Here is a 15009-nt window from a genome sequence, read left to right on the forward strand (position 1 = left end):
TTATCAAATTGGAAATAAAAAAGCAGTGTGGTTCATATTGAAATGAATAAACTAGGAGAAATCAACCCAGAGTATTTTTTGTATAAATAGAATAATGAGTTATTGAAAAAGAAAACAGAAGTATCAATATTAAAGCATTCGTTTAAGGTAAGGATTGGAATTCATATCAAAAGAGGAATTAAAAATAATCAAATACCAAAGATGTTGTTAAAACAATATCATCTTTTTCTTTTTACTTTGAATAATCCTTTTTTTGATATTTGATATAGTAAAGGAACACAGAGAATGAAAGATTGTTTTTCAGTGGTCTGGATTGTTGGTCAAGAAACACAAGTTCATATCCCACCGAGATAATTGGGGAATTTATATTCAGGAAATAATTAATTGTAATGTGGAATTAGTAACATTGTAAAAACTATTGATTTTGGAACGGGAATCGAGCTGTCCTAAAAGTCACTCAAAACCAACTCGTGGTTTGGGGCAGCACTGTTGGCATAGTGGGACCTGGGTTCAAATCCTGCACGGTCTGAAAGTAGTGTGTACGTCCCCTCGTATCTACATTGGTTTTCCCCAGGGGCTCCGGTTTTCTCCCACCTTTCAAAAAATACTGGGGTGTAGTTTAATTGGGTGTAATATTGGGTGGCATAGGATCGTGGGCTGAAATGGCCTGCAGCCATGTCTAAATTTAAATTTAAATCCCATTTTTATTTCCCTGCATTCCCATAAACTCCCTCTATATTGAAGCACTTTTCTATGTACTTGGCCTAATTCAAATGCAACATAGAATATTACATCACAATACCAGGCCCTACAATATTGTGCTGACCGAAATACATCTACTCAACAATCTAATCCTCTCAGCCATAACCATCTATTTTTCTTGCATCCATGTGCCAGTCTTTGATATATACCTATTGTTTCAGCCTCCACCACCACCCCTGGGAATGCATTCTGGCACCCACAATTCTTTTTAAAAAAAATCTCCCCTGAAGTCTCCCCTAATCTCTCCTCCCTTCACTTTGACCAGATGTCCTTTGGTTTTTGCTATTTTCATTTTGGGAAAAAGGTGCTGCTGTTCACCCGATCTCTGACTCTCATAATCTTCTAGGCCTCTATTAATTCAACTGTCACCCTTCCTTGCTCCAAAGAAAATGACCCTACCTCTATTAACCTTGCCTGGTAAGACATGTACTTCAAACCAGGCCACACCCTGCTAAATCTCCTGTGCACTTTCTACATATCCTTCTTGCAATAAGGCAACCAGAAATGAACATAATTTACAATGACCAACTAATCCACCAAGCTGCATATCTCTGGGCTGTGGGTAGGAACCAAAGCACCTGGAAGAAACCCACAAGTAGAGGCTACAAACTCTACAAATTTGGCATGACAGGTTGGGCCGAGGGGCCTGTTTCCATGCTGTATGACTCCACACAGTACCCAATGTCAGAATCAAACCCACGTCACTGGAGCTAGTTGGCAACAGTCTACACACTCCACTACTGTGTCATCCAAACTTTTCTTTAAACTTGCATATTGTGTCGGTGGTGAAGAAGGCAAATGCAAAGCTGGCATTCATTTCAAGAGGAATAGAAGAGCAGTGATGTTATGTTGGGGCAGTGGTAAGACCTCACTTGGAGTATTGTGAGCAATTTTGGGGTCCTCTCTTTTTCTGTCTTTACAAATTTTGGTAATTTTTTCATACCATTGAAGCTGGTGGATCTTATGAACCTTGTTGCCGCAGCAAATGATGTACATCTGTACCATGAACTTATGTATATGACAATAAACATTCATTTTACGAGTCACATCATGTTAGCACCTCTACTTCCTTCCGAGTTTGTGGAGGTTTGGTATAACATCGGAAACCCTGGCAAATTTCTATTTAAGCTGGGAGCTAAATCTGGCCATGAGATATTTGCAGAAGAATTGGTAAGGATATATGGTCCCCTCCATAATGTTTGGGACAAAGGCTCTTTTTTTCCCTTTCTTTTCCCCTGAGCTCCACAGTAATTAAACAATTCACATGATTAAAGCGTACATTCTACATTTTATTCAAGGGTATTTGTATACATTGTGGATGACCATGTAGAAATTACAGTACTTTTTATGCATAGTTCCCCCATTTCAGGACATCATAATATTTGGGAGATTTGGCCTCATAGGTGTTTGTTTTATTGCTTCATTGCTGTGGGTCTAAGAGAGCAAGGCTTGCTTCTAAGCTTGGATCACTCTTGGAGTTGGTATTTGCCATTTTACAACATGATGACTAGAGTTGTGCTATTGTAAGTCAAAGATGCCATTATGAGGTTGAGAAATAAAAATAAAACAGTAAGTAACCTTAGGATTACCAAAATCAACTGTTTAGAACATCTTTAAGAAGAGAGCATAATAGTGAGCTCAAGGATCGCAAAGGGACTGGTAGGTCAAGGAAGACTCCACTGCTGATGTAGAAAAATTCCTATCATAATGAATAAAAATTGCCAAACGCCTGTCTGACAGATCAGTAACACTCTTCAAGAGGCAGGTGCGGATGTGTCATTGACTACTGTCGGCTGAAGCCTTCATGAACAAAAATACTGAGGCTACACTTCAAGATGCAAACCACCAGTTAGCCACAGAAACAGGATGGCCAGATTACAGTTTGCCACGAAGTATTTAAAAGCTCCCGCTGAATTCTGGAAAAAAGGTCTTGTGGACAAAACAAGACCAGGGTTAACTTGTATGAGAGTGATGGCAAGAGCAAAGTGTGGAGGTGTAAAGTAATGCCCAAAGCATACCACCTCATCTGTGAAACATGATGGTGGGGGTGTTATGGCCTGGGGATGTATGGTCTGTTATGGCCACAGGTTTTGGCACATTTATTTTTATTGATGATGTAACTGCTGATGGCAGTAACAAAATTAATTCTGAAATACGTAGAAGCATCTTATCAGCTCAAATTCATGCTCCAAACTCATTGGATGACACTCATCCCATTTTATTTTATTCAAAATAGCAATGATCCCAAACATATTGCTAAAGCAACAAAGGACTTTTTCAAAGCTAAATAGAGCATTAGTTAGGGATAATTTTGGAAAAAAAATGATAATGCCTAAATTAACAAAATTTGAAATTTTGATTTCGCGATCGCCTAAAAAGGGTTTTATTTCTGATATGTATGCTTTGTTACAGGATAGTATGGATTAGTCAAATTTAAATAAATCTAGAAATAAATGGGAAGGGGATCTAACTTACGATATACCTCAAGAAGATTGGGAAATTATGTGTCAAGATGGGGTGACTAAATTACTTAATGTAAGATATACAGTTACACGATCTGGAACCCTTGGGGATAGTGTGTTCCGAATTTCGGATTTTTCCAGATTTCGGAAAGCCCACCCGAATTGTTCTGCCATATCCACCCCCACCCCCTTCCAGCTGCCTGGCCCCCTCCCCCAACTGTGGTCCCCTGGCCATCTCCCCCAACCGCTGGTGGCTTGGCCGCCTCTCCCGTCTGCCTCCCCTGACCGCCGGTCCCTCAGCCACCTCCCCCTCAGCTGCCCGGCAGTCTCCCCCCAGCCACCTTCCCCAACCGCCGATCCCTCAGACGCCCGGCAGTCTCCCCCAGCCACCTCCCCCAACCGCCAGTCCCTCGACCGCCTCCCCCGACCGCCGGTCCCCACTTGCCAGATTTTGTAGCTTTCCAGATTTTAGATGTCCGGATAAAGGATCGTGTGCCTGTAGTATGGTTAATTATAATTTTCTGTATCAGTTGTATTTGACCCCTGAGAAATTGAAAAAAAATATGCATTCAGTAATTTGGATTTATGTTTTAGATGTGGATAACACATTGGAACATTTTTTGCATTCAGTTTGGCTTTGTGATCTTCTTTCTTCTTCTTTGGCTTGGCTTCGCGGACGAAGATTTATGGAGGGGGTAAAAAGTCCACGTCAGCTGCAGGCTCGTTGGTGACTGCAAAGTCCGATGCGGGACAGGCAGGCACAGATGCAGTGGTTGCAATGGAAAATTGGTGGGTTGGGGTTGGGTGTTGGGTTTTTCCTCCTTTGTCTTTTGACAGTGAGGTGGGCTCTGCAGACTTCTTCAAAGGAGGTTGCTGCCCGCTGAACTGTGAGGCACCAAGATGCACGGTTGGAGGCGATATCAGCCCACTGGCGGTGGTCAATGTGGCAGGCACCAAGAGATTTCTTTAAGCAGTCCTTGTACCTCTTCTTTGGTGCACCTCTGTCACGGTGGCCAGTGGAGAGCTCGCCATATAACACGATCTTGGGAAGGCGATGGTCCTCCATTCTGGAGACGTGACCCATCCAGCGCAGCTGGATCTTCAGCAGCGTGGACTCGATGCTGTCGACCTCTGCCATCTCGAGTACTTCGACGTTAGGGATGTAAGCGCTCCAATGGATGTTGAGGATGGAGCGGAGACAACGCTGGTGGAAGCGTTCTAGGAGCCGTAGGTGGTGCCGGTAGAGGACCCATGATTCGGAGCCGAACAGGAGTGTGGGTATGACAACGGCTCTGTATACGCTTATCTTTGTGAGGTTTTTCAGTTGGTTGTTTTTCCAGACTCTTTTGTGTAGTCTTCCAAAGGCGCTATTTGCCTTGGCGAGTCTGTTGTCTATCTCATTGTCGATCCTTGCATCTGATGAAATGGTGCAGCCGAGATAGGTAAACTGGTTGACCGTTTTGAGTTTTGTGTGCCCGATGGAGATGTGGGGGGGCTGGTAGTCATGGTGGGGAGCTGGCTGATGGAGGACCTCAGTTTTCTTCAGGCTGACTTCCAGGCCAAACATTTTGGCAGTTTCCGCAAAGCAGGACGTCAAGCGCTGAAGAGCTGGCTCTGAATGGGCAACTAAAGCGGCATCATCTGCAAAGAGTAGTTCACGGACAAGTTTCTCTTGTGTCTTGGTGTGAGCTTGCAGGCGCCTCAGATTGAAGAGACTGCCATCCGTGCGGTACCGGATGTAAACAGCGTCTTCATTGTTGGGGTCTTTCATGGCTTGGTTCAGCATCATGCTGAAGAAGATTGAAAAGAGGGTTGGTGCGAGAACACAGCCTTGCTTCACGCCATTGTTAATGGAGAAGGGTTCAGAGAGCTCATTGCTGTATCTGACCCGACCTTGTTGGTTTTCGTGCAGTTGGATAATGTTCAACCATTTTGGGAAAAAAATTAGAGTATTTTTTGAAAAATTATTTAAGATCAAATTGCCATTAGATCCTGAAAATTTTTGATTGGGTTTCACTGTTTCATTGACTGGTTTTGGGTTGGATAAGTTTCAGATAGCTTTTGTTCGTTTAGCATTGGCAGTAGCATGGAAATGTATAGCGATTACTTGGAAAGATGATGTAGAAGTAAATACAGTTTGATGGCAGAATGAGTTGAGATCTTGCATTTGTATGGAGAATATAACATATAATTTGTATGATAATTATACTTCTTTTGTTCAAATGTGGTCACCCTATTTGAAATGTATGAGGTTGGAAATGTCTTAAGATACTATACAGTTCATTTCTGTATTTGTTGCTTATATATTTCTGGGTTCCCCTTGCGGGGCGTACTGAGGGTCGGGGGGGAGGGTTGGATGGGTTTATGTTTAGATTATTTTGATATTATTTTTATGTATTGTTTTTATGTATTTTGAAAACAAATAATGTTTTTAAAAAATAAAAAAAGCTAAAAAACTGGGAAAAAATGTTTGGAATATTTTATTTTTTATTTTCCAAAGACTTGTGCAAATTCAATAAACAAAATATTACATTCTCTTTCCACGTAATATGATTTGCAGAGTGCTTATTTCCCCCTCTTTAAACCCTCCCCTCCCTATCCCTTAAATTATACTAATACCAAAATATAAAAATACAAAAATACAGGCATACAAAAACCACCTAAATACCAATAAAGACAATGATCCTCTTTGAAGCTAATGGACCTTGGATGTTAAATAAAAACAGATAGGGGCAAATGCACCACATTCCTCATTTCATAGTCTTAACCCTTTACCTGCTGGGACAGATGGTTTCCTTTCTCTATTTCGGGAAGGGAGGGGGTGTGAATTATATCTGTGTACCTATGTGTCTCAGATATGGTTGCCACACTTCAACGATATTTAGCTGAGAGTGGGACTTCCATGTAACCGCTATTCACTTATTGGCTATTGACAAGGCAACCTTCATAAATTGTCCTTCCCCAATGTCACCTAGATGGTCCAACTCCGGATCCTATGGAAAATCCACCTTTGTAATTTTTTTACAAAAAAAATTAGAAAAAAAGGATCTCACCCTTGTACACAGCTAGGTGGAGTGGCATATCTAAAGCACATTTCCAAAATTTCTGACTTTGACTTGTGTAATTTTATCAGTGTGAGGTATGATTGATGCAAGAAATTATATTGGACTAGCATGTGTCTGGCATTTACAATTCCCATCAGGCTATTCAAACACAAATCACCCCACCATCATTCATCAATTGTTATGCCCAATTCTGACTCCTATCTTTTCCTTGACTGATGTAAGCCCAGCTTTGGGCCTTCACTTTGGATTATGGAATACATCCTAGATATAAATTTACATACAATCCCCTTTCGAATTAGAGTCTCCATGTCACTACAGTCAGGCAGAGTCATTATTAGTCCAAATTTGTCCTTTAGAAAAGATCTTAATTGCAGAAAGCAGAAGAATGTTCTATTGCATAACTCATATTTAGTCTCCAACTGCTCAAATGACATGAGCTGCCCTGTGTAGTAACAATCCTTGATACACCTGATCCCCTTCTGGCACCAGGTGACAAGGATCTTATTGCCCAAAGTCATGGGTATTAAATTGTTCTTGGATAAGGGCATTTTAGGAGATAACCACACCCTCAATCCAATACATTAATTTATTCTTTGCCACGTCTGGCACACGTTTTATTATGGGATTATCTGTTTTATTCAAAACTAATTTGGCATCCCATTAGTATATAAATTCTCCTGCTATCTTTGCTCCTACTGCATGCAAACCAATTTGTGTCCAAGAAGGGGCCCCCTCCCTCAAAAAATGAAGCAACAAATCTGCCAGGGACGCCCAGTAGTATTTTTAAAAATCTGGCAATTTTAAGTCCTCCAATTTATATTCCCATGTCAACTTTTCCACGGAGACTCTAGACACATTATCATAACACAAAAAAAAAAATTTCCGACACATCCGTTGAGCATTTTAAAGAAGCACTGGGGCCACGAAATGGGCAGTGTTTGAAAAAGATATTGTAGTTTTGGCATCACCTTCATTTTTACAGTTAACTCTGCCCACTAATGTTATGGGCAGAGTTTTCCATCCAGCCAGGTTCTCCTCAATCTTCCAGAGCAAAGGTAGATAATTTAATTTATATATCTTGCAAAGGTATTTATCCACTCTTATCCTGAGATATTTAATGCTTTCCTGCGGCCACATGAATTGGTTTTCCTGTTGATAGGATCTATAATCTCCTTTCCACAAAGGAATGATTTTGCTTTTATCCAGATGAACCTTGTACCCGGAGGCTTCCCATTATCCTCCAATATGGTCTTCAGTCTGGCCAATGACACCCCCCCCCCCCCAGGTTCCGTCAAATACACTAAAACATTGTCAGCAACCAGGTTGACTTTGTCCTCCACCTGACCCTCCTTGAACTGCTTTATGTCTGGATCCCACCAAATGGTTTTCACCAGCAATTCAATAGCTAGTATGAACAGAGCTGGGGACAGTGGGATGCTCTGCCTACTAGATCTACTCAGTGGGAATACTGGAGACATCTGACTGTTTGTGATGATTTTAACCTGGGTTTATAACACAATGTCCTTACCCAATTGATAATTGTTTGACCCAATCCAAATTTCTCCAGTGCCTTAATCAGAAAATCCCACTCCATTCTATCAAAGGCCTTCTCTGCATCCAGGGATATGACCATTCCCAGGTCCTTCCCCAACTGTGCCAGGTGTATTACATTGAGCAATCTGGCTACGTTTATTGATGATTGACTCTTTTGAACAAATCCAGCTTGATTCGGGTTTGTTAATTTTGGCAGATGTTTTGCTAACACATTGGCCAATGTTTTTTGCTATAATTTTATAATCTACATTCAATAATGATACAGCCCTATAGGAGAAGGGTTTCAATGGATCCCTGTCTTTTTTCGGGATCACCATAATGATTGCTGCTGAAAATGATTTCGGGAGGGTATGTGTCTCCGCCTCCTGATCCACCACCTTCATAAGGAGGGGCATTAAAAGGTCTTTGAATTTTCTAATAAATTTAATGGGCAAACCACCCTCTCCTGGTGATTTACCCGCCTTCAGAGTGCTCAGAATATGTTTGATCTCTTCTCTAGAGAAGGGAATGTCTAACTCCTCATGATCCTCCTGATCCAAATTTGGCAGTGGAAGCAAGAAATCATCTGTTTTGGCAAGGTCCCCCCCAATTCTGAATGATACAGTTCTTTATAGAACTTACTAAATATATCACGTATTTCTTTTGACTTCTCCCATTGGAATTGCATTATTTGTCCTCGAGACCTCTTCTGCCCTCACCTGTGTTAGGTCTGCTTTGTTCATGAATGAGTGAGTCAGACACCAGACTGAGTCGAAATCAAGGTTCTTTGTTCTTTATTACCGGATTGTAACACTTGCAACTAACAGTGTTAGTTGGAGAAGGCGCATTCTGCCGTTATCAGCAAGTGGTGTTTTTTTATACCTCAGGATACGTACTTAGTAAATTATCATACCATTACATTGTCCAATGAATAAACTGTTGCTATCCTTCTCTGCTAGCTTGCTGCACATCAATTTGTCATTACCACTCTTATCTTGAGAGTACAAGGTCACAACTGCATCTTGTTACGGCCCAGCACAGGGTGACTCCTTCTTCATTCCCAGCTCATGATGTCTTTACCTAACACCTGCCAGGACAAGACTTTATGGGTCCTTTCCCACCAGCTCATAATATTGTTGCCTTTATCTTAAGATTAGCTTCTCAGTTTTCTATGTCTGCAATGTGTTGCATTTGAGCTTTTTGAAAAAAAACTGGAAAATTCTTGAATGATCAAGTCGGTCACCTGATCTAAATCCAATTGAGCATACATTCCACATGCTGAAGAGAAAATGTAAGGGACATGCCCTTGAAACAAGCAGCTGCAGTAGAGGCCTGGCAGAGCATCACAAGAGAAGATACTCAGCACCTGGTGATTTCTATGAATCTTGGACTTCAAGCAGTCATTGCTTGTAAGGGAGAGGCAACAAAGTACTAAACATGACTATTTGAATATATATAGCATTGCTATGTCCCAAATATTATGGTGACATAAATATTATGGGAACTATGTATAAAAATGCTGCATTTTCTACACGGTCAAACCAAAATGTACACAAAATAACCTTGAATAAAATCTGGAATGTGCACTTTAATCACATGTAAATGGTTTGATTTCAAATTTAAAAATGTAGAGCACAGGGGAAAATAGAGGAAAAAAATAGGTCTTTGTTCCAAACATTATGGAGGCCACTGTAAATAGAAACTAACATTTGCATTTAAAAATCACCTTTAAGGCTTCAGTTTGGCCTTACATACTTCACCACATACATCCAATTTTGTCTTAAACATTGCAATTCTACCTGCTTCAGCAACCTCCTCTGGCAGCCCATTCCATACACACTGTGCAAAAAGGTAACCCACAGGCTTCTGTTAAATTTCTCACCCTCATATTAAACCTATGCCCTCTGGTTACCAATTTCCCTTGCTCTGGTCAAGACCCACTGCATTCATTTGCTCTATTCCTCTCATGATTTTGTACACTTCTATGGGATCACTTCTTATCCTCATGGGCTCCAAGGAATAAATCCCTAGCCTGCTCAACCTCTTCCTATAGCTCAGGTCCCCCGAGTCTTGGCAACATCCTCATAAATCTTTTCTGTACACTCTCTAGCTTGACAGCATCTTTCCTGTTACATGGAGAACAAAACGAAACACAGAACTTCAAATGAAGCCTCACCAATATCGTACACAACAGCAATATGACCTCCCAACTTCTGTATTCAATACTCTGTGTGACAGATTATGCTATATTTTATATTATATATAGATATGTTTTAAAGGAGATAAATTGTATGTTTTTTAGTTAGGTCATATAATACGTATTATATGGCGAGCTCTCCACTGGCCACCGTGACAGAGGTGCACCAAAGAAAAGGTACAAGGACTGCCTAAAGAAATCTCTTGGTGCCTGCCACATTGACCACCGCCAGTGGGCTGATAACGCCTCAAACCGTGCATCTTGGCGCCTCACAGTTTGGCGGGCAGCAGCCTCCTTTGAAGAAGACCGCAGAGCCCACCTCACTGACAAAAGGCAAAGGAGGAAAAACCCAACACCCAACCCCAACCAACCAATTTTCCCTTGCAACCGCTGCAATCGTGTCTGCCTGTCCCGCATCGGACTGGTCAGCCACAAACGAGCCTGCAGCTGACGTGGACTTTTTACCCCCTCCATAAATCTTCGTCCGCGAAGCCAAGCCAAAGAAAGAAAGAAGAAAAAGAAAAGAAAGAAGTTAGGTCACAAAAAGCTAAAAATACTTCACAACACAGATCTCATTTAAAATACCAGAGCTCTCCTCAAGCCAGACAGTCCAGGCTCTGAGTGCCTTTGCAAAAACTTTGAAGAATGCCTATAGAGACTTCACAAGTTGGTGTTAATTGGACATGCTTTGGTGTAATGGATTATTGTTTTGGCAAGCAACAGATAAATGGACTCGGAAGATTGAGTCTGGTGCTGCAGTCTGTCTGAATGCAATTTGCTGTTCTAAGAGGGTCATATGGATTTCTCTAAGAGAGAAGAAGAGAGAGAGAGAGAAAGAGAGAGAGAAATTTCAGTTCTACAGTTCAACAGCAGCAACTGGAACTGGAACAGGACAAGCTGGCAACCTTGTGGAAAAAACCCATTTTGAAAAACGGGTTGTGAGTTCTGACTTCAGCTTATTCAGAGCCCTTGTGGTCCATACAAATGAGATGCCTGGCTGTATGGTGTTTCGCCTGAGATAAGGGAAACAGAAAAGAAACTCTGGGATGACCTGAAAGAAAGAGGTTATCATCTGGAAAACCCTGATGGGACAAGTTTCTTCGGCAAAACACCGAAGTGGCTGATCAGAAGGAATCAGTTGTGCATGTCCAACGAGCAACAAATCTCTCTGAAAAGCAACAAGAACCTTCAAGAGCGGTAACCTTTTACCTTTCAAGCACCAAAGCCTGGTGAAGATTCATAAATGTTAAATTCTGTGCAAAGTAAAGAATTGCTTGATACTGGTGAACATGGAGGAGTGAGAAGTGAGATTGGACTGTGAATCAAATAACTTTTCTGAACTTACATACACATTACATATACGTGCACTTAGAATTAGAAGGGGGTTAAGTTAAGAGTTAGAGTTTGGTCCTGTTTTCATGTTTCTTCTTTCTTTCTTTCTTTGGCTTGGCTTCACGGACGAAGATTTGTGGAAGGGTAATGTCCACGACAGCTGCAGGTTCGTTTGTGGCTGACAAGTCCGATGCGGGACAGGCAGACACGGTTGCAGCGGTTGCAAGGGAAAATTGGTTGGTTGGGGTTGGGTGTTGGGTTTTTCCTCCTTTGTCTTTTGACAGTGAGGTGGGCTCTGCGGTCTTCTTCAAAGGAGGATGCTGCCCGCCGAACTGTGAGGCGCTAAGATACACGGTTTGAGGCGATATCAGCCCACTGGTGGTGGTCAATGTGGCAGGCACCAAGAGCTTTCTTTAGGCAGTCCTTGTACCTTTTCTTTGGTGCACCTCTGTCTCGGTGGCCAGTGGAGAGCTCGCCATATTACACGATCTTGGGAAGGCGATGGTCCTCCATTCTGGAGACGTGACCTACCCAGCGCAGTTTGATCTTCAGCAGCGTGGATTCGATGCTGTCGGCCTCTGCCATCTCGAGTACTTCGATGGTGGAGATGAAGTCGCTCCAATGAATGTTGAGGATGGAGCGGAGACAACACTGGTGGAAGCGTTCTAGGAGCCGTAGGTGATGCCGGTAAAAGACCCATGATTCGGAGCCGAACAGGAGTGCGGGCATGACAACGGCTCTGTGTATGCTAATCTTTGTGAGGTTTTTCAGTTGGTTGCTTTTCCAGACTCTTTTGTGTAGTCTTCCAAAGGCGCTATTTGCCTTGGCGAGTCTGTTGTCTATCTCGTTGTCAATCCTTGCATCCGATGAAATGGTGCAGCCGAGATAGGAAAACTGGTTGACCGATTTGAGTTTTGTGTGCCCGATGAAGATGTGGGGGGGGGGGGGGGGGGCGGGCTGGTAGTCATGGTGGGGAGCTGGCTGATGGAGGACCTCAGTTTTCTTCAGGCTGACTTCCAGGCCAAACATTTTGGCAGTTTCCGCAAAACAGGACGTCACGCGCTGAAGAGCTGGCTCTGAATGGGCAACTAAAGCGGCATCGTCTGCAAAGAGTAGTTCACGGACAAGCTGCTCTTATGTTTAATCATGTTATGTTTATCATGTTTAAAGGTAATTAAAAGCAACTTTTGTTTAAGTAATCATTTGTCTTGGTGAATATCTGATGCTGCTGGGCTTTGGGGTCCTCTGGGCCCGTAATATCTGACTGATGACCAAAGCGCTGAAAACTTTTTTTGGCCACCTTATCTACCTGCCTTTCGACTTTAATGGTATTATAGACCTGTCTTCTTCTTCTTTGGCTTGGCTTCGCGGACGAAGATTTATGGAGGGGGTAAATGTCCACGTCAGCTGCAGGCTCGTTTGTGGCTGACAAATCCGATGCGGGACAGGCAGACACGGTTGCAGCGGTTGCAGGGGAAAATTGGTTGGTTGGGGTTGGGTGTTGGGTTTTTCCTCCTTTACCTTTTGTCAGTGAGGTGGGCTCTGCGGTCTTCTTCAAAGGAGGTTGCTGCCCGCCGAACTGTGAGGCGCCAAGATGAACGGTTTGAGGCAATATCAGCCCAATGGCGGTGGTCAAATGTGGCAGGCACCAAGAGATTTCTTTAGGCAGTCCTTGTACCTTTTCTTTGGTGCACCTCTGTCACGGTGGCCAGTGGAGAGCTCGCCATATAACACGATCTTGGGAAGGCGATGGTCCTCCATTCTGGAGATGTGACCCACCCATGAATTTCTCTCACCAAATCACCTACTGCAAGTTCTAATCTGTGATTAAGACAATGCCAAATTATCATATCAGTGTAATGTTCCTTGAAAATTGTAGCAACAGCAGATTTGACACCAAGTTTTATCCTCGCCCCGTCACAAGAAAATGCTACAAATAAGAGTCATCAAACCCACGGTTATTGAGACAGTTCAACAGATGCTTAGCAATAGTTGCAGCTTTCTGATCAGGCAGTTCAATTAGATCTAAAAACATAAAATGGGGATCACCTTCTTTATCACTCATATTTCAAATAAACTATTAGGGAGGTCTTAATGCTCAGACTTATTGATTCATCAATGAGAACAGAAATTTTGCCATTTATCTGCTTGATATGCTGGCAAATTTTCTTTTTCTTATTAATGGGTATGCAATTAATTATCGCTGTAGCACTAATGCAGGAATGCAGTCCATTACCAATGTTGATACCATTTTTGTTTTGAAGTTCAAGTAAGCCAAAGTGCCTGTCATTCTCAGTTGAATAATGTGCAAAAGAAAAATGGAACAATTTGCCTTTAGATGTGAAGTATTCATGAGGTCACATAATTTTCCAAGAGCATTTTCACGAGCTATATTTTCAACACATAGAGCTGCAGTGTGAGCTCTTGATAATTTGTGATCAACAATTTTTTTTTAATGAGGGTACTTCAAGCATGTACATCGATCGGCTCCATAATAGGAAACATGGTACATCTGCCATTCATTTGACAGCCGGAAACCCTTAGAAGTGAAAAGTGTAAGATTGCTAATGTTTGCACATACTTTACACCCAAGTTTATCACCCAGGGATAAGCTTGCTTCTTTCTCTTCCACATTTCTTCAGTCCAAAAACCTGAAAAGGGACACGAGCCTGACTTTGAAGGACCATTACTTTCAGAACAGCATTTGGACCCAGTTAGAAAATTTGAAATACAGGCAAGTGAAACACAGCTTTTGCCACTTTTACTGTTACCATTATTACGCTATTCTTGTTTACTCTCCTCAGCTTGTTTACAAAAGAAAGTTAACGTTGTTTTCTTAGAAGCTATAGGGTTGTTAGTAAGAAAAAAATTGACTTTTGTATTATTGAGTAATCCACAGACCACCAGCCACTCACTCATGTGAGTGAGTCAGGACAGACAGCAGGGCCTGCAGCAATTAGTAGTGTTCCTACCCAGGTATAAAAATAACAGAAATAAAGCAAATAACTTTTTTTCACTTTATCCACTTATGGAGCTAGGCCAAGATCCGCTATTAATGATAGCTGAAATGACATAAAACTAGCTTATAGCTTAGAGATATTTTCTTTTCCACTTGGGGGGGAAAAACAGCTCAATTTATCCAGGTGTAGAAGAGAATTTTAGATGATTTCCTTGAATATTTCATCAAAATCAGACTGAAGATAAGCGAGCAGTGAATTTTTCTTTCATTATTTTTGACCTTTACCCTGAGGTTTCGATGTTCACTCCTTGCTTAATACAGCTCCGACATGGAATCCAATGGGACCCACTGAAAAGAGTGGAAAAATATTCACACTTATGAATTTCCCAGCTTCCTTGGACAACGGGTCGAGCGAGGATGAATTTCACAAATATCTAAAAGACTGCCACAGCTCCAGGATTTCACCAAAAATGATCAAATATCCTAATGTATTTCCCTCCCACCAGCCACCACCCCCTCTCCCCATCCCCCATCGCAACATCCACTTCAGTGAAGTCCCCTGCATTTAATATGCGGGCACTATAAAATTTACCACTAGTTAAAATACCCTGCTTGTTTATTTTGCTTTTTTTTCCACAGAGGTGCTGGAACGGCACTCCGGTGAGCTCTGGCAGCATTGCACCCTGACAGAAAGAAAGA

The sequence above is a fragment of the Narcine bancroftii genome, chromosome 4 (assembly GCF_036971445.1).
Source record: "Narcine bancroftii isolate sNarBan1 chromosome 4, sNarBan1.hap1, whole genome shotgun sequence".
NCBI lineage: Eukaryota > Metazoa > Chordata > Chondrichthyes > Torpediniformes > Narcinidae > Narcine > Narcine bancroftii.